Source organism: Furipterus horrens, unplaced genomic scaffold, assembly GCF_987537825.1.
Source record: "Furipterus horrens unplaced genomic scaffold, mFurHor1.1.pri manual_scaffold_1, whole genome shotgun sequence".
In the NCBI taxonomy this organism is placed as follows: Eukaryota; Metazoa; Chordata; class Mammalia; order Chiroptera; family Furipteridae; genus Furipterus; species Furipterus horrens.
In genome coordinates, this window is record NW_028327171.1 from 48,485,823 (window position 1) to 48,513,631 (window position 27,809).

The 27,809-nt window shown below is 40.7% G+C and overlaps 1 long non-coding RNA gene across 1 annotated transcript; it reads left to right on the plus strand.

Moving 5' to 3' along the window:
- The first annotated feature begins 383 nt into the window (after window positions 1-383).
- On the plus strand, window positions 384-11,559 carry LOC150021063 (uncharacterized). The gene is made up of 3 exons (XR_016511846.1): window positions 384-495; window positions 9,127-9,269; window positions 11,378-11,559. It is a non-coding gene; the product is annotated as an uncharacterized LOC150021063 (long non-coding RNA).
- Window positions 11,560-27,809: the final 16,250 nt, after the last annotated feature.

A 27,809-nucleotide genomic window follows, 5' to 3' on the forward strand; every position in this document is an offset into this window, starting at 1 on the left:
TCATATTTTGTTCATTGTGTGCTTCTCATAGCTTTCTCTGGAAGGTACCCTCAGGGCTGCCCATAACACTTGATACTCAGGAGGTCACCTGTGGATACTGGAGGGACTGACTTGAGGGCCAGAGTTCATGGTCACTGGGAGAGCACAGGCTAGCTGACGTCTGCCAGATTTGCTGTAGGTGGAGAGCTGGGCTGGCTGACCTGTTTTCTTGTAGCTCCAGGGTTTTATGCGTCTATGAGTCTATGAATAGGCAAAGCAAAAGGCCACACTAAGCATCTTTTCTGCTCCTACCCCCAATCTCAGGTTCAGGGAGATCCCTAGGGGATCGAAGCTTTAAATCACCCCCATGGCATGCTGTGGAAAGGCACTCCTTCCAGGCGCTGACTAATGCTGTCCAGCCTTTCCCAAGGAGCGCTGTCTGTTTCTCTCTGGGCAGGCTGTGTTTTTCCTCTTCGCCCTCCAGAGTCTCTCATTTCTCTGGCCTGCCTGGCACAGGTAAGGAGTCTGAAGACAGTCATCCTTCTCCTGGGAGTGCTCCAGTGGCTCCTGCCCTCCCTCAGACACCAGCACCAGAGTTCCTCCTCCCCACTCTGTCTCAGGTCCTGCCTGTTTGCAGCAGACAGGACCCAGGCTGAGAGTTCTGTGGTCACAAGGAGGAGATGACAGGGGTGCAGGGTAGGAAAGGAGGGCAGAGTGGTTCCTTTGCTCATGCGCCCTTTAGGGAAGAGACTAAATTTGACTTGAGCCTGTTTTCTGGGTAATTCGGCATCAAACAGCAATGAGGCCTGGGATCTTGCCAAATCTTTGTTTTGTTTTGTTTTTTTCCTTTCCTCCAATCATCCCAAGCCATTGGGGAGTGGGAGGGCATCCAGGGGGTGGGGGCTGCATGCACACTGGGGCTGAGAGGGAGTGCTGAGCCTGCAGAAGTGGCCCATTGAGAGCTCCTTCTCACAGCAGAGGGGCGGGGGGCACCCAGCCTACCACCACAAGGGCAGCTCTGTCCTGTGGGCACAGGGCTCCGTCCCAGCCCCACTGGCTGGGAGAGAACAACATTTCCTTATAAGGCCCCAGCCGCCTTGCCAAGGCTGGACGCTCTGACAGACTGTAGCTTTCCATTCTCCTCACCCAGCTCCAGTGCAGGCCTTGAATGTAGCCCTTGTTGTCAGGCCCCTCCTCTCTTCCATGGCCCCCACCCCACCCACTTCCATTCCCTGCCAGAGCCAGCTCCACTGAGCAGGATAAACAGGCCAAAGGCCTCTCCCATGCCGGGCCTGCCTCAGCTCAAGCCTGCTGGAGGCAGCACAGGGTAGCAGAAAGAGCACCAGGACACAGGGCTCGGTGGCCCTGCAGTTACCTTACCAGTGCCTGAGGCTTCAGCAAAGTTCCCGAAGTTCCAGATTTCTGTGAGTCTGTTTCTTCACCTAGAAAACAGGAGATCTAATTGCTACAGGATCCAGATTCTTTGCACTGCATTCAAAGCCCTTCCCAGTCAGGCTTCCTTCACAGATTCACCTCATGGTCAGGTTCCCCAAACCCTTCCCCTCTCTCTCAGGAGGGGCGGGCACCATGTTTCTTTCTCAGGCCGCCAAGGCTTTGTGCATAAGGAGTGACCCCAGTAAATACCTAAAGAACTCAACATGCAGGACTCCACCCCAAATATGACTTCTTCCTTCCCCAGGAAAAATGAATCCCCTTTCTCTTCTCTCCTCACCATTTGTATGCATATCTCCTAGAAGCTTTCTGTTTTGCAATTGCAACGATTTGTTTACAAGCCTTTTCCTTTATCAGATGATGAGTGATCTTCTTGAGGATCAAATACTCTCTTCCTTTTATATTCTTGAGCTCTATGGCAGAACCAGCATGTAATCAGGACTTCATGAAAGATCCTGGTGTAAACGCCTGTATGTACAGTGTTGGGCAAGCTCAAAAGAGACAACTGATGTGCAAACACTTGGCAAACTGTAAAATGTTGTGCCCATGTGAAGGACAACAACCATATCATGCTGCCTTCTACCACCAATTCCACCCTTTGTTATGCTATCAGAACCCCTTTTCCTGCCTGCCAAGTTCAGTATCCTGGATTCCAGGCTCACTACATCCCCTCAGGTGCTTAACATCTATCATTAATCTTACTGGTCTTTTTTTTTTTTTTTTCTTAATCCCTTCACGATTTTCACCCAGACCTCGTAGGTCTCCTCCCCTTTGACAGCTGTCAGTCTGTACTCTGTATCTATGACTCTGTTTCTATTTTGTTTATTAGTTTACTTTGTTTATTAGATTCCACATTTAAGTGAAATCATATGGTACTTATTTTTCTATGATTGGCTTATTTTACTTAGCACAACATTCTCCAGGTTCATCCATACTGTCACAAAAGGTAAGATTTCCTTCTCTTTTTTTACGGCCAAGTAGTATTCCACTGTGCAAATGTACCACAGCTTGTTTATCCACTCATCTACTGATGGGCACTTGAGCTGCTTCCAAAACTTAGTTATTGTAAATGACACCGCAATAAGCATAGAGGTACATATATTCTTTCAAATTAGTGTTTTGGGTTCCTTTGAATATATTCCCAGAAGTGGAATTGCTGGATTATAAGGCAGTTCCATTTTAAATTTTTTGAGGTAACTCCATACTGCTTCCTGCAATGGCTGTATCAATCTGCATTCCCACCAATAGTGCCTAAGGGTTACCTTTCCCCCACATCTTTGACAACATTTGTTGTTTGTGATTTATTGATGATAGCCATCTGACAGGTGTACAGGTGATATCTCACTGTGGTTTTAATTTGCATTTCTCTGATGATTAGTGAATGTGACTATCTTTTCATATGTCTATTGGCCTTCTGTGTATCCTCTTTGGAGAAGTGTCTACTCAGATCCTTTGCCAGTTTTTCTTATTGTTGACACTATTACAGATGTCCCCCATCTTCCCTTCCTCTGCCCACCTCCACCCAGCCCTTATTCCCCCATCTTTGCTCATTTTTTAATGGGATTGCTTGGTTTTTTGGTGTTGAGTTTTATAACTTGTTTATAAATTTTGGTTATCAACCCCTTATCAGATGTATCATTGACAAATATGTTCTCGCATTCAGTGGGTGGTCTTCCCATTTTATTGATGGTTTCCTTTGCTATGCAAAAACTGTTTAGTTTAATGTAGTCTCATTTGTTTATATCTTCTTTTGTTTCCCTTGCCTTAGGATATATATCAGAAAAAATATTGCCACAGGAAATGTCTGCGATTTTACTTCCTATGCTTTCTTCTAGGATTTTTATGGTTTAGGGACTAACATTTGAGTCTTTAATCCGTTTTGAGTTTATTCTTGTGAGTAGCATAGGAAGGTGGTCTAGTTTCATTTTTTTTTTTTTTTTGCATGTGTATTTTCAATTTTAGAGTATCTTTACCCCATTGTATGCTCTTGCTCCCTTTGTCAAAAATTAATTGACCATAAAGGTGTGTGTTTACTTTTGGGCTCTCTATTATGTTATATTAATCTATATGTCTGTTTTTATGCCAGTACCATGCTGTTTTGTTTACTATGGCCATGTAGTATAGTTTGATATCAGGTAGCATGATTCATCCAACATTGTTCTTCTTTCTCAAGATTGCTGTGACTATCTGGGTTATTTTGTGTTTCATATATATTTTTGGAATATTTGTTCTAGTTCTATGACATATGCCAGTGGTATTTTGATAGGAATTGTGTTGAATTTATAAATTGCTTTCGTTAGCATGGACATTTTAATGATGTAAATTCTTCCTGTCCATGAACATGATATATGCTTCCATTTATTTGTATCTTCTTCAATTTCTTTCTTCAGTTTCCTATAATTTTCTGAAAACAGGTACTTTACCTCCTTGGTTAAATTTATTCCTAGGATTTATTTTTTTTAATGCAATTGTAAATGGGATTGTTTTCTTAGTTTCACTTTCTGATAGTTCAGTATTAAGATATAAAAATTCAACTGATTTCTGGATATTTATTTTGAATCTTGCTACTTTACTGAATTCATTTACCAGTTCTAGTAGTTTTTTGGGTGGAATCTTTAAGGATTTTATATACAATATCATATCATCTGTAAATAATGACAGTTTTAATATTTTATTTCCAATTTAGATGCCTTTCATTTCTTTTTCTTGTTTGGTTGCTATTGCTAGGATTTCTAGTATTATGTGAATAAGGGAGGTGAAAGCAGACATTCCTCTCTTGTTCCTAATCTTAAAGGGGAACATTTGTAGTTTTTGTCCTTTAAGTATGATGCTGGTAGTGGGATTGTCATATATGGCCTTTGTTATGTTTAGGTATGTTCCCTCTATTCCCACTTTGCTGAGAGTTTTTACCATAAATGAGTACTAGATTTTATCAAATGCTTTTTCTTCAACTATTGATAGGATCACATGTAATTTTTATCTTTCATTTTGTTTGTGTGGTGCATCACATTTATTGATTTGCATATATTGTATCAACCTTGCATACTGCAACAAATCCCACTGAATCATGGTGTAGAATTTTTTAATGTATTACTGGACCTGGTTTGTTAATATTTTGTTGAGGGTTTTAGCATCTATGTTCATCAGGGATTTTCGCTTCTAATTTTCTTTCTTTGTAGTGTCTTTATCTGCTTTTGAGATTTGGATAATGCTGGCTTATAAAATGAGCTTGAAAATCTTCCCTTCTCTTGAATTCTTTGGAATAGTTTGAGAAGGAGAGGTATTAATTCTTTTTTCAATGTTTGGTAAAATTCACCTGTGAAGCCATCTGGTTCAGGACTTTTGTTTGTTAAAAGTTTTTTGATTACTGCTTCAATTTTATTAGCTGTAATCTCTCTCTTCAGTTTTTCTAATTCTTCCTGATTCCATTTTGGAAGATTGTCTATTTCTAGGAATTTACCCATTTCATCCAGATTGTTAAATTTGTTGTCATGTAGTTGTCTGTAATATTCTCTCACAAGTATTTGTATTTGGTATTAGTTGTCACTTCTCTTTCATTTCTGATTTTATTTATTTGGGTCCCTCTCCTTTTTTCTTAATGAGTCTGGTTAAAGGTCTGTCAATCTTGTTTAGCTTTTCAAAGAACCAGCTCTTGGCTTTATTGATGTTTTGTACATTTTTGGACTCTATTTTGTTTATTTCTGCTCTAATCTTTATTATTTCCTTTCTTCTACTCACTTTGAGGTTTGTTTGTTATTTTTCTAGTTCCTTTAAGTATAAAGTTAGAAATTAATAGACATAAACAACAGTATAGTGATTACCAAAGGGAAAGGGGATTGAGGGGAGGTAAGGAAGGTAAAGGGGAGATAAATATGATGGAAGGAGACTTGACTTGGGTTGGTGAACATAGAATACAGTATACAGATAATGTATTATAGAATTGTAAACCCGAAACCTATATAATTTTATTAACCAATATCACCCCAATAAATTCAATAAAACATTTTTAAAGTGTAACTCTTCTAATATCAACAATGTCCAAACTCCTGACATGTTTTTAAAAAAGAGTAGGGAAGTATGGCAGATATTTAATTAATCTACATGCAGTCTTTTTGGATTTTATGACAATTGTGATTTTATCAACATTTAAAATTTTGTTAAATTCTCTAAATAAAAAGCCATGTTTATATCTTAAGAAAAAAAAGATATTGCTGGTCCTTAGAATGCCAGTGGTGGGGGCTAAAAGGACCTTTGGAAATTATTTATTTCCACACTGACCTCTTCCAAGCACATGTCACATGGCCACACATGTGGATTGAATGAATGGGCTCCAACTTCTTATCCTCACCTTTCTGACCACTTATGCATTCTAGGTTCCCATAGCATTTTTAGAAAAAAGTATCTAGTAGCTTTAGGAATTAGAAGCATGCTGATTAATCCAATCTCAACATCTAACAGTTGAAGAAATTAACCCCCCTTAAAACAAGTGGCTTTCTTAACATCACATGAGTCATGGAAAATCAGGACCATACCTGGGGTCCCTGACTCTTGCCCATTTAAGCTCTAGCACCCTCATAGTTGCTTACCTCGGGCAGAGTGATGATGGTGGTAGCTACATATATTGTCAAGCTGACTTCTTTTGGGTCTGAGATGTTTCAAGTTCCAAATAAAGAATTTCAGGTTGCTGCCAGAACAAATCTTTCTGAAATAAAGATTCTGCAAATTATCGGGTCAGTGATTTGCAAGCACAGCACAGTTAGGTACTGTTGTAAGACTCTATTCCTCGTGATCCTAGCAACAATTATAAAGAGAAAAATCTCATTCCAGAATGAAATGCACTGTCTCTGTCCACATACTCATTTTATCAGAAATGACAATTGTAGAATAAAGCTCACAGTTGATCATGAACCATGTTCTAACACTATTTTCCACAAAGCCAAATTGAGGATATAAAGTGGGTCTTCCTTGGGCTCCATCCAAAAAGATTAAGTTACTTAAATACCATAAAGTCCTTACTATAATGATATTTCTCCTAGAAGATGCCTAAGGGCAGACCCTGCAGGAAGCTAAGATAATAAGTAGAAGGAATACTGACTGGACCAGGGGATCTGAGATCAAGCTCTGCTCGCTACTCTGACACTTACTAGGAAACTGAAATTAAGTAAACTGTCTTTGTAGGTCTTGGTTTTTCAGCTACAAAATGAGAATAATAGTGCTTCCAAGATTATTTCCAAAGGCAGTAAGAATTAGATCAATTAAGATTATGGATATGAAAGTGATTTATGAGTGATAAAATATTGTCTAAATAAGAACTAATTATTAATAGGCAGAGGTTCATCCCTTGGGGTTGTCCTTCTGGATACAGAAGAGAAAAAATGCTTTCTTTTCCAGGATCCTATAACATTACCTTTCCAGGAAATGAAGGGTGGGGTGGGACTGTTATTGCTAAGGAGTTGCTTCAAGACTTCAAGATGTTGGACAACAGACAAAGGGAGCCATTCTCTCTCACTCTATATTCCCCTTCCCTCTCTTCCCAGGTAGAAAGAGAAAATGTTTGCCAAGTCCAGGCTCTGGACAAACTCTGGGTGAATTGGGAAGTCATTTCTCTTCTCTAGGCCTCTATTTTCCAGTATGTAAAATGAAGAGGTTTAAGAGAATGATACTTAAGTTAAGGGGTAAAAATTTTATTTATTGACCAAAAAACACTTTGAAAGTGAAAAATGTATTATTAATAATTGTGCTAGGATGAACATGGTCAATAGGACTGTCCCAGGCAAACTGAAGTATGAATGTTTTATCAAAGCTTGTTTCAACTTGCACTATTAGTGGGAAAACAAAATGACCTCATGAAAAAGAAATTTCAGTTTCGTCCCTCAGTGTTATCTTGGCCACACTGAATTTACTGGTTCTACAGGTTGTTTTTACATTATTTTCATTCACCAAGGGCAAACTCCATATTAAGTCACATACAGGGCTTGGCAAAAGTAGGTTTACAGTTGTTTGGGTGGAAAATGACATGCACATTATGATTATTTCAATAGCTTTATTAACTTAAAGGAATGTTGCAACACAACTGTAAACCTACTTTTGCCCACCCCTTGTATATAAAGAGCCTGCCTATCATAAAACATTTCTACATTCTTTATCTCCATGCAACAGCTTTGTGAGATGAGCATGCAAAAGTGTTAATCCCATTTTAGAGACTTTTTTTAAAGGCCTAGAAAAAGTCAAAGACTTACCCAAGGTCATGGAGCAAAGGGAAATACAGTCATATCCTAGACTCGTAGCCTTGTGCTTATTTCATTGGGCCCGATTAGTAAGGAGATACTTTGCAAACACAGACTGACCTTAGGCTAGCCACCTTCCACTCCAAAATTTCCTTCTCTATCCATAACAATGATATTCAAAGCACTGAAATTTTTTTAGACCCCCTAAAGCTTGAGGTTGACCAGCATCTTAAAAACCATCGAGGAAACCAAATCCCAGAGAGAATGAGTTCTCCACGATTATTCATTAAGACCCACATCCAAGTAGAATTTAGATCTCCAAACTCCTCCTTTAGCACTCTTTCAATATTAACTAAACACAAATATACATGATATATCCCTTCACCACCTTCCAAAGGCTCCTAAATTATTTTTGATTTTCTAATGTTGAAGGGCCACAAGATATTACTTCCTTTCTTTAGCTTGTGGAAGTGAGGGTTGAGAATATTTAAGTCTAAGGTATTGTAATGGCCACTTATTTCTCTTCCCTGCACTTCCAGTGAAGATTAAATTAAATTCAGTTTTTTCATGAGCATATTTTCCACAATTCAAAATGTCTATCAGAGTCCTGAGAGCAAAACCAAAGGGAGCTTGTCATATAGGAATGAGCACTTAGAAAATGAATAAGAAGACTTGGGTTTAAGTTCAGGTTCAGCGATTGCTTTGCAGCACTACCTTGACCAAGTTATTTTTTTCAATCTGGGCCTCAGTTTCTTTATAAAATAAAAAAGTTGGATTAGGTCATGTCTAAACATTCTGCTAGCTCTTATAGGCTGTGAGTACCCAAACTGTAAGTGTAGATTTGATTGAAGGGCTTATCAAATTCTTTTCTGTTCATTAGTCTCATAGGAGTCGCTGCCCAGGAGAGGTTTTGTACCACATCTTGCTGCTGGATATTACCTACCGCTTTGCCCTTTTCCTCTTTCCCTACTGCTGATTAGTGCAAGTAACTACCTGTGCTAGCCAAAAGAAGCAAGGGGCTGGTCACTTTCTCCAGTACATACCAAGGTGTTAAGTTAAATTAAAAGCATTAGCCAAGTTGCCTAATTGACTGATTCCTCATAACTTAATACAGTTCTGGTTGCTCAAAGCCTAATCATTTATTTTTTAATTTATTGACTGTTCTGAGATCATCATTGCATATATTTCTCTAAGGAGCTATAACTACAAGACAAAATAACACCTCCACAATATTCATTGATGTCACTACTTGAGTTCACATGGCCTGGAAGATGGAGGAAAAGACATATATAGCACTGACTTGTTCCTAATACTGAGGACCAACAACACAAATTGTGATTCTGAGCTGAAGATTCAGACCCTTGGATACCCATTCTGCCACTCTTCCTTTTAAGTGGGAAGTGAAGCTGGTTGGAGTCAACTTCTGTGTTTCTAGTTTCCCACACCCTCTCTCTTTCTTCTCATACAGAAAGTTCTTATTCAGTGGAAAACCCATCCCATGTATTATGCATGAGACAACTCTTTCCACATAACCAAAGAGGCAAAACTGTGTCTTGGGCCTGGTCCCCGTTTGAAGATGAAGGCCTCAATGAAGGTGAATATGAGACCAAAGTAAGTCAATCCAATTCCTCATCATGATTCTTCTGCTTTCAGAGAAGGTCATCATTTTTCTCCATTGCATTTATTTAGTTGATAGAATGTGAGTCTTTTTGGTGACTATCCTGCCCAATACGGCAAAAACTGGAGAGAAGAAAACCTATATTTTCTGATCACCTGGATAAAGCCAAGCATAAAACAAGCCTGCAATTCCACTTTTTGATTACTGAGCTAATATATCCCTTCTTTGGTTAGGTTATTTTGAGTTAGGTTTTTGTAATTTGCAGTCTAAAAGAACCGTGGCTCCTTTTAGCTTCTTATTAAATTTCCCTTACAGCCTTTGGATATCAGAACTGAAAGAACTCTTAATGTGTCTGAGTCCTTTGTATACATATAGAGAATTTGTCAAGGTTACCCAAAGAAGTTACAGGAATTTCTAAATTAGTCTAAAAAATCCCTCAGAAGTCACTTAATCCAATCCTTGAGGTGATTCTAAAAATAATCATTCACTGTAAAACATAGAAAAAAAAAGGCTCAATTTTGATCATCATTGTTTTAAAGAGTCTTAGGAGTGCCACAGCCTGGAACCTCCCAAACATGTTGTGTTCATACATTTGCTTCATCTGTTTATTTTTTGTAGCATTTTTATTGTTATTACAATTCCAGAAAAAAATGCCTAGCTTCAAATCCTATCCACAGTTTACTTGCAAACTATATGAGCTTGGACAGGTTATTACAGGATTGTGCATCTGTTTCTTCATCTAATGAAATGGAGATGATAAAAATAACATTAACTTTATAGAACTATTATAAGTATTGACAAAATCCATGTAGTTAGCCCAATGGATGGCATATAGCACTTGATTATTTTGACTATTACTATTAGTTGATGATTTTGAAACAACACTGAGAGTCAAGACAGCTTATGGATAAGAGAGTCAAGAATCAAAGAGGATAAAGGACATGGCTAAGGTAACATGGTGGTTAGTGGAAGAACCACAAACAAGTCTCAACTCATATGATTCTTACTTTAAATTGTGATCCATAAATTAGTTGACTATTTCAGACTGTGTTCACTCATTCACAGATTCATTGATTCTACCATTACTCTATGTACTCATTAATTCAGTGAATGTTTCCTGAAAACCATAGGTCCTTTTAAGCCATAGGATTTACCATTTAAATATCTGGGTTCTAGTTTCAACTCTTTACTAATGCACTACTGAGGATCAGGTCAAGGTATGTTTCTTCAACAGACTGGGCAATATATCTGTAAGGTTCCTTCCATTGCAAGATCCTCTTTGCTGTCTTTAGTGCTATAATATTAGAGGATAAGAGATGCAATTTTGGTGCTTGGTTAGAGAAGCCCATAACCAAGCTGGGAAAACAAATATACCTGTGATGGATTTGCTCCACCATGCTAGAGTACAGCATATGTTACTTCAACAATGTTTCTGAATCAAATAAATGTGATGTGGCTCCCACATGCCAGGGCTGACAGGAAAGTTGACTTCTGGCATATTCTGAGGGCCTTCTCCCCACCCCCATATGAATGACCATGTATAAGAACTTCACATTGAGTATCACACTGGTGGCCCTTGGATGCAATGAAATTTTGTGAAAGTGTTTAGTTTGGCCTACAGTGCTTTTTAAAAAAACTTTAATTCAATTTTCAACTGCTGGTAAGTTTCTCATTAAAACCCAGATTCCTGGTTTTTCTTGAAAAAGCATAAGATCTAGCAATACTGGGCTGTAATTTTATAATGACAACTGACATATTAGAACTAGATTCTTTTAGAGGGGATGCATGTCTTTCTAATTAAAGTAGAACATTTGGCTTCATCTTGAGACAGACTTCATAAATTCAAGGGCAATGTCCATCATGGTTTTTTGTCATGTGAATTTTAAAGTGTTTATGAGAGAGGGTGAGAGGGGAGCTGAATGTTTTATAACAACTTGAATATATACATATATTAAATTTCATATATAGATATATGTTTAATATAAGTTTATGGATTTAAATAGCTATTAATTTAGCCTAGCCAGGGCCTGGCATGCTTTGATATTTTATTGTTTCAAGACCTAAACAAATCACTTACAAATGTTATCTTCATTCCCCAAAGGGCATTTGAGTTGGTGACTCTGGATCTTCCTGTGATGTACTAGTAACCTGACTCTATGAAGAAAAAGGTCTTGATTTGCACAGTTTGCCAAATTTCAGGTGGGAGTACCCCAACCGTAGCTAAATGCAAGGATGATTTAATGACTCACAACATTTCTGAAATTTTAGCAATTGACTCTTGTAAGTCAGTACAAGAAGACTCGACACAACAGGTCTATCTAATTCCAGAACATGGGAATATAAACATTTTATTACTTTCCTCTCACTTTGAACTCTATGGAGAAGACAGAATAAATATAAAATATAAGCCATGCCTACCTTCAGGGGCATTTTGGTCTGGGTCAGAAGATAAAGCTAACACCTTTGAAATAATTATAGGGTCTTTCGAGAAGAATCAGTACCTTATTCAAAATCTCTGATTCAATGTCCAATAAGACCATCAGATTCACTACATCCAAAACAGGTTTCTTGGATTTCGTATATTGCATTTTCCCAATCTTCCCATCTCAATAAATAACCCTTCATCCAGTTCCCATGCTAAAAGATAAGGAGTCACCCTTTATTTTTCATATTTCTCAGCCCCCTTGTTTAATCTAGAAACAAGTCTTGTGTATCCACCTTCAAAATTTATCTTAAACCATCCACATTCCTGCATTTCACTGCAATAGCCCTAATCCAGCCCCTTTTTTAACCTCTCCTCCCTCCAGGTCTCAAAATATTCTCTCAACTCTTCCTCTTCATCAGTCTCTATGAGTCATTTGTTCTCTCCATCCATAAACACTTGCCATTATTAGCTCCTCCTCATTCTTCAGATACTGTACTTGTTTGAATATCACCTCCTTACAGAAGTCTTCTCTGCCTATCCTGCCTCTCTCTCCCTGACCAGTAATTCCCCATTCCATCAGTCTCCCAATTATCACATACCTTGTTTCCTTGTTTATGGCTTGCCCCTCCCGATAAACAAATATAAATCCCATGAGGGTAGGAAACTTTTATGCCTTGTTTTTGCTCTATCTCTTTATCCTAGCATAGTGCTTAACATGTAGTAAACATTAAATAAATATCTGTTAACTGAATGAGTGAATGGATGGGTAGATGGATGAGCAAGTGATAAAGATGAGAGGAGGAGATTTGACATTTCAGAGTCCCCTTTGGCTCTAACATTTTAGGAGCCTGTGGCATTAAGAGTGTCTTTTTATACACACACACACACCAGGATTAATTTGACACAATAAAGAACATGCAGAACTTGGCCAGAGGCTCATAGACTTGACTCTCTTGGCTGGCTTGATATGTGAAGGAAGGATCTTTTCTACACCTCAGAGAAGATCCACTTAGGACAGGAAGTGAGTCATCTGTGTTCCACAGAGGACCTATCACAGGTTGGACTACCATATACCAAATGCGAAACAGATTATACTGGAACGAAATCATGACATTTTTATTCTCTCCCACACTGTGGGACATTTCATAACCCCTTGTTACTTTACCCTGAAACTTTCAGCATTGAAGAGGTCTTCAGAAATCACCTGTCTGACCCCCTTGTTCTACAGAGGGGGAAACTGAGGCCCAGAGAAGGGTTGTGCCTTATTCAAAAAGACACAGCATATTTAGAGCAAAGCCAGCATCAGATCCCTGTCTGGAAGCCCAGTCAAATGTTCTATAGAAATGTATGCTATGTACAAGCTGAGTTTTTTTTAGAGAAAAACTATCTTATTCTTTTCTTTTTTTAAAATATGCTTTATTGATTATGCTGTTACAGTTGTCCCAATTTCTTTTCCCTTTTTCTCCTCCACCCAGTGACTCCCCTCCCTCCAGTTCCCCCCCCACCTTAGTCCATGCCCATTGGTTGAGCATATAGTTTTTCTCAACATTTTCCCATCTACTCCACTCCCTCCTACTATGCTTCTTAATTCCTGTACCATCTCCCTCCCTTTCCCCCTTCCCCCTCCCTGCTGACCTCCCCCACTAATGTTCCCCATACCTATAGTTCTTTTCCCACTCTCGTTGCCTACTTAGTTTGCCTTTGTTTTGGTTCCCTAGCTTCTGTTGTTGGTTGTTGTGATACAGTTTTCATTTTAATGTTCATAGTTTTAATCCCCTTTCTCCTAAACAAGTCCCTTTAAGATTTCATATAACAGTGGTTTGAATCTGATGGAGTCCTTCAGTTTTACTTTGTCCCGGAAGCACTTTCTCTGCCTTTCTATTCTGAATGACAGTTTCCCTGGATAGAGTAATTGTGGTTGTAGGTTTTTGCTTTTCATTACTTTGACTATTTCTTGCCAGTCCCTTCTTGCCTGCAGAGTTTCTTTTGAGAAATCAGCTGATAGTCTTACTGGGACCCCTTTGTATGTAATTTTCTTCTTCTCTCTTGCTGCTTTTAAGATTCTCTCTTTGTCCTTAATTTTTGACATTTTGATAATAATGTGTCTTGGTGTGGTTGTCCCTGAGTCCAGTTTATTTGGAACGCTCTGTGCTTCCTGGACCTGTAAGTCTATTTCCTTCCTCAAGTTAGGGAAGTTCTGCTTCATTATTTTTTCACATACTTCTTCAATTTCTATTTCTTCTTCTTCACCTTCTGGCAACCCTATGATTCAGATGTTGGCCCGCTTTTAGTTGTCCCAAAGGTTTCTGAGCCTTTCTTCATTTTCCTCACTTTTTGTTTTCTCTTTCTGCATTGGTTGACTGTTTGTTCCTTCCCTATGTTCCAATTTGTTGATTTGATCCCTGGTTTTCTTTCCCTCACCACTAGTTTCATATGTGTTTTCATTCATTTCAGCAGGACTAGCCTTCATTCCTTCCCCGTCTTGTTTAAGATCTGCTGTTAGGTCTGTAAGCATTCTTATAACCAAAGCTCTGAACTGTACCTCAGAAAGATTTCCTATCTGCTGCTTCATTAGATTATATATTTGCTGTCTGGTCAGCTGCATCACCTGGATCTCTATCATGATCTGTGCCATCCTGACAGCTTTGTGTTTACCTTTGCTTCCTGGGTGGGGCTGTCACACCTCCCACACTACAGGGGTCGAAGCCCCATGCACTTTTCACAACCGGATGACCCTTCTCACCACGCTGTGGCATTTTCTGTGGGGATCGGGGTCCAAGATGGATTCCTGACGTTCACTCTCTGCCGAGAGACCGGGAGCCTCCTCCGCCATCCCCACACCCTCTGGGCCTCACAGTCTGAGGCAATGGGGTATGCCTTCCCCGACATTGGAATTGCAAGCTGACAGGTCTGGTCTGCAGCTAAGGGTACTCTCCAAGTGCTTCTCACCTCCTCTTAACTATGGGTGTTTGTGCTTACTGCTGTCCCACTGCCATCGCCACTGCTGCCACCACCAGCACAGCTTGACCTCTCCTCCCTGGCTTCACCCCTCCTACCCATCCAGATGAGCACCACTTCTTTATAACTTCATACATTGGACTTCCATTTATTTTCTGGAAATTCTGGTTATTTCTGGTTTTGCAGTAGTTGTATTCCTTCTTACTTGTGGAGGAAAATGGAGCGAGTCAGTCTAGGCCTCCATCTTGGCCGGAAGTCTCATTATTCTTTTCTTTAATCTTTATTAGTACCTTGATGAATTATTTATTGACTTTTTATAATAAAATAATAAAATTTTAGTAACTAGCCTCTAGTTATATTGGGGTCCTAGGACACCCCAAAGGAATCCAGCTTAAAATGTTGAGAGAAGTCTTCACATAATGAAGTATAAGACAATAAACACCAGTTTATAGGAAGGTAAATGTTATTTTAATGCTAAGTAAGAAAACATGTAATTTTAAAACCAACAAAAGGAACTGATTATTCTCATTTTAATTGTTGTAGTTAAGATTTAGAGATTAATTCTTGTGGTTTTCAGCAACTCAAGTTTGTTTGAGATGTGAAAGCCATAGAAGGGTGCATGCCAATCTGCTCAACTGTTTCACCCAACGGATTGGAGACTGAAGAGAGACAATTAACTTTAAAAAAGAAAGAGAGGAATTTGTGTGAGGCTTTTCACCTGTCAAGTGATCAGTTGAGCTTAGAAACTAACAGTTTCAAGACATACACATTTAAACATCATGGTGCTTGACAGGCAAACAGGAATCATTTGTTCAATTTCTTAACATCTAGTCTGAAAAGATGCCACTAGGCCTTCTCAAATTGCAGAAAACATTAGAAACAAAACCTCACTCTTTGTAGCTCTATTCCCCCTCCAGGATCTGACTTTCTCCACCGTCATCATCTCCTACAGGCCTCCGGTGTCAGAGAGAGAGAGAGAGAGAGAGAGAGAGAGAGAGAGAGAGAGAGAGAGAGAGAGAGCCCTGAGTTTGGATTCAGGAGCTCTTCTACACAGTCACTCACAACTCAGCTATGGCACCTTAGACAAGTGCTTTGCAAACTTGCAGTGTCTAGGAATCACCTGGGGGTACTTCCTAAAATGCAGATTCCCAAAGACACTTTCAGAGTATCTAAGAATCAGTATTTTAACCAACAATCCTGGTTGGTCCTTTTGGTGGAACAAACCTACCAAAACCCTGACAGCTATAGGCAAATATCCCTCTTTTCTCTGAGTCTCAATTTCCCCATGTGTTTCATAATAAGGACATTTGACAAGCATTATCTCTGAGATCTCTTCTTGATTCAGGCAATGGAAAGTTTACCATTTGGGTACAGCCTGGGTCCCTGCCTTGCTATGGATTACATCCTTAGCCTAGACAAGCCAGGCGCTTACAGAAGCTTTTAACTGAAATGCAAGTACTCATTCACACAGAGCTCAATGTGGCCCATGAAGGGGTTCAGGGGGTTCCCTCCAATTTTTCTCCATATCCATAGTGTGCTCTCTGTGACTTACTTTCCTCTTCACAACTGCAGGTTCTTCCATGGTGCTGCCTCAATCCACTGTCTGTCCCTGGACAGGAATGTCTAGGAAGTGCCTATTCATGCCTCAGATCTGGAGCCCATTACATGCACCTCCTTAAGCCCACTACACAGGATGATGTTCCAGATTACTCAAATCGATCACCACAGAAAAAACAAAACCTAAAAAGAGAGTGAGTTTCTTAAAGATAAGGGATGCTAGGCAGAGAGATGTTCTTTTTTCCCTCTCTTAACATAGTCTAATGATTGCATAAAGCAATTACAGAATATTTCTTTAACATTTGTAAACCCTCAAAATTGGAGAGCCAACTGCTATAGGTTGGCTCAAGAAAGAGCTTGATTCCAGCCTCTGGTTCCCCTGGGCAATGGATTTTCTGGTTCCTTCCAATGCCCTGAAGCTATGACTTGTCCTAGCCCTGGCTTCTCCTACCTATAATTATGAGTTCTTCCCCATTGGGCTCAGGTGAGCTCACCAGGCCTGCCCTCCCTAAAGTCAAAAGACTTCCTTCACAGCCTAATTGCTTCCATATCTTGACTCCAGACCTTTTCTCTGGAGGCCTCTTGAGTCTTGCATTTTAAGCTTCAGTGAGTTACTCAACTTTGTTTCTTCATCTGCCTCCAGTAATTATACCCCCATACCTTTGCAGGTGTTGACCAGGCACAACATATATGGCAGAAAAAGAGGACCTGGTGGCAGGGGAACAGAGTTGTCAAAGACTCAATTTCCTCATTTCTCAAAACACAGTTGGCATGCCCATTGGCTGAGAGCCACTTGTGGTGCAGGGCAGTAATGACTGCTGGCAGAAAGAGCACATTCAAGTTTATTCAGTTCTTATTGGATGGGAGCACATGTTAGCCCTCCAATCCCAAGTGGAAATATTTATAATTTGATATGTATGAAATGATAATTTTAAGGAAAACTTTTCATAGAAATTCATTTATTAAAATAAATCAACACTATTAAATGGGGTATGGTAGAAATTAATTTCCCTTTTTATTGTTTATGAGGCAGAGAGCTTCTGGTCAACAAGAGATATCCAGTGTTCCAAACTGAACTGACATAATTTCAGACAAGGCAAAAACACTTGACATGTTCATTAGCTTCTATGGCTTTAGTAAATAAGCTATTTCTGCTGGGCTTTTTGGAACACTGCAAAATTTTGAAGACACACTTGATTGTTGTTGCCCTGAGCATCAATTTTCCCTCTTCTGTTCACAGCTCTGCTTACTTGTCCTCTAGATACACCCTTCCCCAGCTCCAGCGATGGGCTTGGACCGAAGTCTGTCAGAGCCTACATCCCCTTTGGCTACAAGTATTGTTAGTGCAGCACTCTTTTGAAAATGTGGAATAAATGAGTTTTCATTTTCCCTGGGATTGCTACCACACACACTGCCGCTACATCAGTGTGCCTGAGCACAGAACCAACCCAGAAGGAAGCATAGGTGAGAGACAGAGAGCCGAAGCTAACAACAGCTCAGGTGCTTTTGTTGTCAAACCAGAAACCAGATCTGCCCCAGAAATACCCCTCTTTTGCTTTAGCCAATTTGAGCTGGGCTTTTGTCTCTTACAATCAAATAGTTCTATCTACTCTGCTCTTGCCCTCATTACTACCTAAACAGATCTCTTGGGTCCGGGGATTCCTGCTTGTGAATCATTAACCAAGCACCAAGGAGATCATCAAAATGTATACGTCACCTCTGTACCATCCAGATCCATATCTAACTCAAATCTCAGTTTCAAATTCCTCAGGTCGCTGATGCATCTTTATTGAGCACCTACTGTGTACAAAACTCTCCTGGGATCTATGGAAAGCCAAATGGGTTTGCTGACACCCATGAAACTGGTTAAGACCACAAAAAGGACAGGGGAGGGACAGAATCTTCTGGGAAAACTTGATAAAAGAGAAAGCTCCATAAAAGAGAATTCCTGGAGGCAGGCCTTAAAGGGATTGAGTTGCAACTGACCTAGACTAGAACTCATGCTCTGCCTCCTGGTCCAATGACCAGCTTAAACCCAACAGGGGTGAGTGTTGATGCAGGGTCAGGACCTGGAGGAGTAGGGCTGCTGCTATGGGTCCCCCAGGCCCGGCTAGTGGATATGCGGGACCTCACATGGAGACAGGGGCTCAGGCCACCCAGGGGTACATTGGGAGAATCATAACACAAGGGCCACAGGCTTGTGAATTCACTTCCAAGAATGCAGAAATCATAAAACAGTTGGAGATCATAGAATCACCAAATGTCAAAGTGAGCTGGGAACTTGGTAATTAATCAACCTGCTCCTTTGAAAGGTAAGAGCCTGGAAAACTAAACACATCAAGGACTTGTCCAAGATCACTCTTGCAGAGTCGTTCCCAGGACCCAGGGTTTCAGGACTTTGAGCAGCTGAAAGGAAATATCATCATTGCTTCAATTCTACGCCCACAGGAGTGAGAGGAGGAGTCTGGAATTCATTGTGACAGATGCTGTCCTTGATCTCTGACAGCTTCGTGTGACTTGCCTTGCTTCAGCACATCCCCTGATTTTAACTTAGAATGAGCCTCTCCTGGAGCTGAGTCATGCAGGACTGGAGGATTTTCATTGGCTTTTGAGCATTGTTTCATTGGAATTTTAGTCAATAACTGTAAAATCCCCAAAGAAAGCCCTTGCTGGGGATGCATTCTTCTTTGAGCTCCAGCTGAGCTCCTAGTGGAATGTGGATTCCTTATATGATGGCAGTTTGAGGATGTGGTCCCATTGCTTGCCAGACCACTCCTCCAGAGTCTCGATAACATAACAATTGGAAGAAATAATTATTCTAAATGCACAGGAAGGCAGGGTGTATGCTGAAGGAAAGGCTTTCTTCCAAAGCACATGAAAGGTCCTTGGGTAGGTAGAGGGAGCTGCCTTAGTTTCTAATAATTTTTGCTTTCCCTGCTGTAATTTTACCATTCACAGCCATTTTCATATGTATTTTGCAAAAACCTTGTGAAGAAAATGAGAACAGTGTTGTATTATCCCCAGTTCTCAAACGAAGTAACTGATACATAGAGAGGGGAAGAAACCTGTCCCCAGTTACCCATCTGAGAAGTGGCAGAACAGGGTTAGGCATAACCCAGCCTGTCCGAGGGGTCTCTCTTGTCCATAGCCAGTTCTGAATCACTGCTAGCTAGGGCTCATAGGGGATGAGAAGCCAGGGGTCTTTGCAAGAATAACAAGAAACTGAGGCAGTAGGTTTCTTTGTCCTGTCTCAAAAGCCATACTTGACACTCATAGCATAGCTACTCCTTTTTGAAATCTCTGATATCAGTAACAGGCCTGACCAAAGGAAGTATTATGTAATGGAAGTTAACAATAGACATTGGAGAATAAATGAATGAATGAATGAATCTGCTCACACATTAGTTTAGTATACAAACATTGCTTGTTTCAGCTGAACATTAAAGATGGACCTGAGACCATGTCTAAGATCTGATCTCGGCCCCAGAGGAAGGAACACATATTCTAATAGAGGAAGGAAGAGACACTCAGACAAATAAATGACCACACACCGTGACAGCAGCCTGGACACAGATAGGTAGATGTACTCTGGAAGTCCAGAGCAGGAGGATGTGACTAAGTGTCCTTTCCGTGTGATCAAACTTGCAAACCTCTGTCAGCATGAGCTTCCCTAGGGCAGCAGGAACCTGCATGACTCATCTTTCTCCTCCCATCAGACACTACACTGGGAACATCAGAAATCACCAGCTTGTGCTTGCTGAATAAATTCTCCTGAAGGAGTTGTGAAAGATTCTGCAGTGCCTGGTTACCTAGGCCATGTGACAGAATCTGCAAGGCCCTCAAGCTACCTGTGCTAGGACAAGGACCCCAGCCATCATAGCCTTCCCTGGGATCTGTCCTCAGTATCAGCGGACCCCACTCTCACGTGGCACCGTTGTCTGAAAAGGTGGTGTAAGGTCAGGCACAGAGAGCATCACAGTCATGGCAGCCCTGCTCATCCATCAGGGCTAGAACACTTCCCTTGGAATAAGAGAGATAAAAGAATAAAATAATGCCTGATACAGCCTTATCACCTGACAATACAACCTCTGTTTTTCCATTAAAATAACTGAGAGCCATAGTCCTGTACTTTGGCTGATAAAGAGATCACAGGAAACAAAGCTATTAATTTTTATCTCTGCTGTGCAATAGCACATTTCAGTAAATACAATATGTCCAAGGGGAAAAAATACTTTTTTTGATGGTGAAAGTTGGATACAACTTTTTTTCTCCTCCCACCTTTCATTTCACATACTTATTTACCCTACCCCCTGGAAATTTTTAATTGCACATGTATGAAACCCAGTGGATCTGACTATGCGATTACTGTTATATAATATTATAAATCTCTCTCTACCTCCTTACTCTAACCCCCATCCTTGGAGGACTTAGTACAAATGTTTAGAAAATAATTGAAAGAACTTGAGCCAGTTAATTACTTCCTAGTTCTTAATATTTTCATCTTTAATATGAGGAGTTGGACAGTTGGTTTTCATAGTCACTTCCATCTTTAATACTCAGGATCCTATAACCAAAAGGGACATAAAGCAGGTGGATTTTGATGACAAGGGTAGTCTTTCTAAGCACAAGTGTTGCCAGGAAACAGTTGACACAGGCAACCGTCACCCCCACTTTGGGCCCAAGGCCTTAGGGAGCTTAGCTCTGGCCTTCCCCACAGGGCAAGAAGTCCATGGAACCCAAGAAAGTGAGCATCAGGGCAGCTCACAGTCTCAGGATGCACACCCCTAGGATGGGTGTGGTCCAGGGATGGAGGTGTCATTGATAGTCTGCCATCACATCCTACTCTTCCCTGCCCTCAGGAATACCTGTGAAGAAGAGCAGACCATTAAGTGGTGATGCTGGTCCTAAGAAGGAGCTGTCTAATGGTCACTGTGAAAGCCTACAGGCAAACCCAGGCTCCTTTCCAAACTTGCCTCGGGCCTCACCTCTGGAGGAATGTGATTTTATATTTTAAATGTGAATCTACTTGCTTCAAATAAAGCTATCTCAGAATTGGTTTCCTTGTCATTGATACCCTAGCTCTTTCTTAAAAAAAAAAAAAAAAAAAAAAAAAAGCTGGAGAAGTCTTATAGTAAAAGCACCAGATGGCTAAATATACAGACCTGCCACTGTATGAAAGAAAAGAGACAATCGTGCCAGGAATCTCAGATACAAGTTTTACTAAATATAAGACTAAAACAGCACCAAGCCTCCTGACTGCCAAAGCTAAAATAGAAAAGTGGTGAGTTACTTGCCTATTATTATGTGATCAAAAGTACAAATACCTATGCTTCAGAGGAGACAACCTTCTACTTGGCAGAATATTTGAAGAAGAGTTTTATCACCTGTACCCTTATATAAGCAACAGTATGTAACACAATGAACCGGATCTTCAGCAGTGGTTTTGCAGGCAATATGGAATCATTCTTCATAAAACTGTTTATTATATAGACACGATAAAATCTGATGACACAATATCTTAAAAAGTTGTGAATTATTGCTATAAGAACCTAACTTAATAACATCTAAGTGACAAAACTGATATAAAACTATAACTCAGAAAAATCAAAGAAATGGACTGTTTAGACCAACACATCTCAAACTTCTTCACCTAGTATTCCTAACAGCTCCTAATGTCAGAGAAGAGTGAAATTCTACTCTGTGGGTATTGGAGATACAGGCTCAATCATGCCTTCCTCCACCTCTGGGGCAAGGTAAAATTTATTTTTCTAATTTATTCCATTTTATCTTGTTATTTAATAATAAATTTGAGCTTATTTTAATATAAAAGTAATTTCTCCTAAGTCTTTGTTAAACTTGATATCACTATGGCTTTGAATACTCCCTGCCACTATCAAGTATCTCAATTGTTTGGAAAACCATGACTGGTTTATATTGTCTCTTATTTGTCCCCTTTAACAAGCTGATGAAGCAGGTGTTGCCCATTTTAATGAATGGGAAAAGCGAAAAACAGAGATTCAGTCATTTCCTCAGTCGCACTTGGCATCAGAACACGTAATACACTTTAACGAAAGCCTAATCTCCTGACTATAAGACCGGTTCTTTTTTCCCCCTGCTTCCATACATTAATCGCACCATTTAGGAAATAATAAAGGAGTGGATTGGATGGTCCAGCTAAAGTTTCTGGTGTTACATTAGTGAAGCATAATACACACGGAGCCTATAAGGCCACAGCACTGGGCTTCCAATGTCCCCACATATTTCACTCTGGCATTGATGAATGTTTCCTAATTGAGTGCCAGATTGTTCCAGAGGGTGAGTCACCCAATGCTCAAATTTTTCTCTATAATCAGTTTACAGGTCATCAACTTCATAAGCCTGGAGCAGGAGAGAGGAGTCTTTTCTACCAGGTCTCCCCAGCAGGTGTCTCAAAACCTTACAACAGTTACGGTAAATCATCTCTTCCCCATGGAGCAGGTCACTGATCCTAGAAACTGCATGATGCAACAAGGAGGCTGGAAGGCCAGAAGGTCTGGAGACCTGGGTCCTGGACCTGACTCGGCCACCAGAGGGTTGTGGGAAAAACCACTTAACCCGTTGTTGCCAGGTGTGCTAGAGAATGATAATTAGAAACAGTGAGATAATGTCTGGGAAGCCCTTTGAGCTCCTCAGAAGCAAGAGTCTACATAAACATAGGGTGTTATTACTTCCAAGCCCACATCGGCCAAGGATATCACAGTTAAGCTTCCTGCAGAAACCTCCTTTCTCCCTGCACATGGAAAGACGAGCTGATCTTTCATCATCTCATCCAGCTGAAATCCTCAAGCTTTGGAGGATGTCGGGGGAGTTGACCATCTGGTTAAAGATGAACAATGCTGTTAAAGTGAGACTTGGAGCTTAAAGTCACAGACCCTTGCAGCTGAAAAGGATATTAGCTACTTAGCCCACATTCTTTATTTAGAGAAAGAGAAGCTGAGTCCAGAAAGTATTGCACATAACTCACATTCCTGCTAGACATTAGATACTCAATAGATGCTGGGACAGAAGATGACTGGGAGCTGGTCTTTGACTTCACAGAACACTCCCCCTAGTAGGGAACACAGGCACATTCACTATTTGTGGACAAGGTGACATGAGCACTATTGCAAAGCATGATCAGTATGTGACAAAGGTTGATGTCCTTGGGTAAATCATTTTAACTTTGTGGCTCAGAGAAATGGAGGCAAGAGCCATGACATCATTCGCTAATATTTTTTATTATGTTCGACAGCTCCCTAATAATTTTGTAATCACTGGCTGTTTTAATTCTTATAAGAAAGCAGAGAAGGAAGCATACGATGTCCTTTCCTCTCTACAGAGGGAAAACCTGAGGTTTTGAGGGATGGAGTCTCACTCATGTGGCCCTGACCTGCCTCCCCACTGGGTCTTCTGGAAAAGAAGTAGCAAAGTAACTGGATTCTAGGCCCCAATGTCCCGCCTCTCTGCAGGTGGACACCAGTGATCTGTAAGTTCTTTGTAGCATTATGGTCTATACAGCTGCAAATTTATCAAGTGATTGAAGGCTACCTGGTACTGGGGAGGCTTTTGGTAAGTGTTATGTTCAGAAAACTGTTGAAAGGAGTCAGCAGTCTTTCCCTCTAAACTCAGGTACCAGTTAAACATTTTTTTTAAAAATTTATTTATTTGTTTGTTTATTTTATTTTATTTTATTTATTTTTTAGAGAGAGGGGAAAGGAGAAAGAGGGAGAGAAACATCACTGTGTGGTTGCCTCTTACTTGCGCCCCCAACTGGAGACCTGACGTGCAACCTACTAATGTGCCCTGACTGGGAATTGAACCAGCGACACTTGGCCTTGCAGGCCGATGCTCAATCCACTGAGCCGCAGCAGCCAGGGCTCCAATTAAACATTTCTTAATTTAAATGACTTGCTATGTTTTAGTAGGAACCTCATCATATTTTATATTTGAACACTATAACTTACACAAATAGAATGTAAAGATATTTTTATTGCAAAAATTTCAAGTATCTAAAAGCAAATATCTGCTTGATCCCCTCCTGATCCTAGTTCCCACTCCCTGCTAATGCTCGGCCCTCCTCTTCCTTTTCCTCACCCAGCTCCCACTGTTAGTACTTAACAGTATCATTTCAACCCTTCACTCTACCCAACTACTTATATGTGTATATAGAAACACTTGATTTGTTTTGCAGTCTGTACCTTATATAAATGATTAATGTTGTATGTATTGTTCTACCTTTTTTTTAACTTAATATGCGGTACAGATCTAGCTAGTTTAGTGGCCCTACATGTACTGTCTTCCCTGGTATTTCATCATATCAGTACACCATGGTTAAGCCATGTTGCAATGAACATTTTTGTATGTGCCACTTAGAAACATACACACACATACACAATGCTGTATATTGCATTCTAAAAGATAACTGCCAGATTTTACCCCAAAGATAATGTATTGATTTTCATACCAGCCAACAGTTTATGAAAGGACCTATTTTCTTATACTGGTGCTAAAACTTGATGCCATTAATCCTGTTAATTTTTTTCACCAATCTTATAGTAAAAATAATATACATTATTGATGTTAATTTGCATTTCAAATATATTTCTTTTTAAAATGGGAAATGATAACAAGTATTAACACTTAAAATGTGTTAAACTTCTTCCAAGAAAACATGACAAATTGAAAAACAAAGGTCTCTGTGGTCAGAGAACTCAGTTTGGTACCTTAGACCTTCCACTGATAAGCTGAGTGGCTTTTGACAATTTCTCAACCTCTCTGAGCCTAACTTTCCTTTCTGTACAGTGGAGATAGGCAGTATTTTGCCTTTGTCAGGTTATGAAATAGTTGTTATAAAAGTGTTCCTTAGGTTGGAATATGTTTAGTCAGGCTCTCTTAGCAATCTGCAAGATTAGGCCTTGAGTTTTTGTTTATTTGTGTGTTGGTTGTTTTTGGTTTTGATTCATTTACTTGTCTCATTTTTTATTTAATAAAAGCACAAACAGAATAAGACCTGGGTTAACTGATCAACAAGGGGATGTTATGTTACCTAAGCGTGGACCTCAGCTTCACTCAGGGAAATGCTATAGCATCTTCTGAGTTAATTTCTACAGCCACAACTGCACTATTTGCTAGAGAGCAAAGTACTCCCTAATTTGAGGAGATGGAAGTTTTGTTAAACCTAAGAAACCATTAAATTTAATGTCACCTGTGAAAACACTATTGAGGCACAAAAGACATTTTTCACTTTTGGGTAAATAAGCTTACTTCCATGTTTGAGTGGCACCCACTCTGGTCCCTCAGGGTCTGAGCAGGCCCCATTCCCAGCCCTGGGTTAGAGCACATGGCCCAGGCCCACGTCAGTTCACACATTGCAGACTCCAGTGCCTGTGATTGGCTTCCAGCAGGGCACATGATACAAGAAACCCAATCAGAGTGACCCTTAAAATTTTTGCAGAGAAGGCTGGGACAGAGAATTTTCATATTTTCCCATGGCACATGATCCTGAAAGGATTCAGCCCTGGAAACTTCAGACTTCATGGGCGAAAAGAGAGCCGTACAGTGGAGGTTTAATAATATGAAGGAGGAGGACCTACAAGATGGACAGAGCAAAACCAGTCACAAGAACACTGCCAAATGGAAATAAGCTCATTTACCCCAAAGTGAAAAATGAACTCAATAGTGTTTCCATGGGTAACATTAAATTTAATGGTTTCTTATGGTTATCAAATCTTCCATCTTCCTCCTGGAAGTCTTAATTATACAAGCTGAAAAATTTCTCCTACCCACATAAACTTTGGGTGGGGTGGGATGCTCAATTTGTTGTACTATCATTTCCAATAACAGCACTAATGGAACCACACACTCACATTCATGGTCAGTGTTCCTTCCATGAATGGAAGGCAGTGTGGTGTCACGGCAGAAGCCCAGGCCTGGCAGGCAAGCGGGCTAGGTCTATCACTGACTTTGTCTTTTGGAGCCTTGATTTCCATAGCTGTAAAGTGAGTGTTCTGGACTGCCTCCTCGTTGCGCTTGTATGGTCTGCATTTCTTTGCTAAAATCCAGAAAGTCTGAATCCTGAAACATGTCTGGCCACCAGGGTTTCAGATTAGAATGCCTGGGCCTGCAGACTGGCAGCTCTGAGAGGCAAGTACTGAGCATTGCTTATGTGCTGGGGTTGGCAAAGGTCCTCATTTACACTGACTGTGGCGTTGATGGCCCAGATTCCAGTTTACCAGAGAAGTCAGACACTTGACTTCTGAGCAGCCAACTTCTTCAAAACGCAAGGAGAAGAATATGCCTTTCTGGGAGCTTCTTAGGAATGCAGAATCTCTGGCCCCACATCAACTGACTGCATCTGAACTGGCAAGTTCAATACCAGAGCAGTGTCTGTTACGGTGTTCCTCGTTGCGTACAGCTCGAGGTAGTGCTCGGTCCACCGCCCATTTGCTGTTCCTGGTCAGTGATGACCTCACCTGTCTTGGACTTAAGGGGGCCGATCTTGGAGGGGATTGGGCCTGTTGCCTCTTTTCTGGCAGTCCAGAAAAGATCGAGGCGGAAGCAGCGTCAACAGCAGCAACAACAGCCATCTGCCTTCACCTGTAACAAGTGCGGCAGGGATTGTCACTCCCGAGTCGGACTGCACAGCCATTCTCGGCGGTGCAGATAGACTCTCAAGAAGCTACGCCATCGTCTCTCGAGACAGACGGCTGCCGATGACGACGAAAGTGAGTGTTGGACAAATAAGCTCAGGGCACTTTCCTGCTCTGACATTCTGAATTTGTAAACCTGAAAGTCTGTGTGCTCCTGTGACCATTGGCAGCTGAGATTGTCGGGTACTTGCCCTTTGAAGTATTTCATTCATCATGTGAAAGGAGAGCTTAAGTGGCCACCAATGGAGGCCACCCGAAGAACATAAAACAATTAGGTTCTCTGTATCTCCACCAGAATTGGCTCTAGAAGAGGGTCAGGCTTTGCAAAAACACAGAACATTCTTCCCTCTGGGCTCCTTGGGAAAAGCTCTCAGCACCGTGGAGGGTGCCTCTCTCCCTATTTATGTCTTGCCAGTGGGAACAGCCAAGAAGGAGAAGAGGTCACATGGCCAGGCCTGCTGTCGGCACAGGATGTTCTATGCAGCCGATGGCTGGGCAAGGAAAAGGATTGCCTGGTCTCCTACTGAGGCTTCTGATGAAAGGTGGACCCAAGAGCTGCCAAAACATTTTCTGCAATAGTCTGTGTAGAGGTTCCTATAAAACAGGATTCAGATGTAACAATAATTGACTGTCTCTTTTATATGAAGCATTATGCAAAGAAAGTTCATATGCATTCTTTTTTAAACTTCATAACAACCCTATTGCACCCTAATATCACTTCCAGTTTATAGTTACAGAAACTGAGATTCAAAGGGTAAAGTTGAAGTAACGTGCCCAGGGCCCCACAGAAACAGAACCTAATTTCACTGACTGAGGACACGATGAGGGTCCAATAGCTGCTTTTGCCTTACTTTCTCCCACCCTCCACCATGCTGTGCACAGGACTATAAGCACCCAAGTCAGAAGCATGTGTTTTAGTCGCTGTT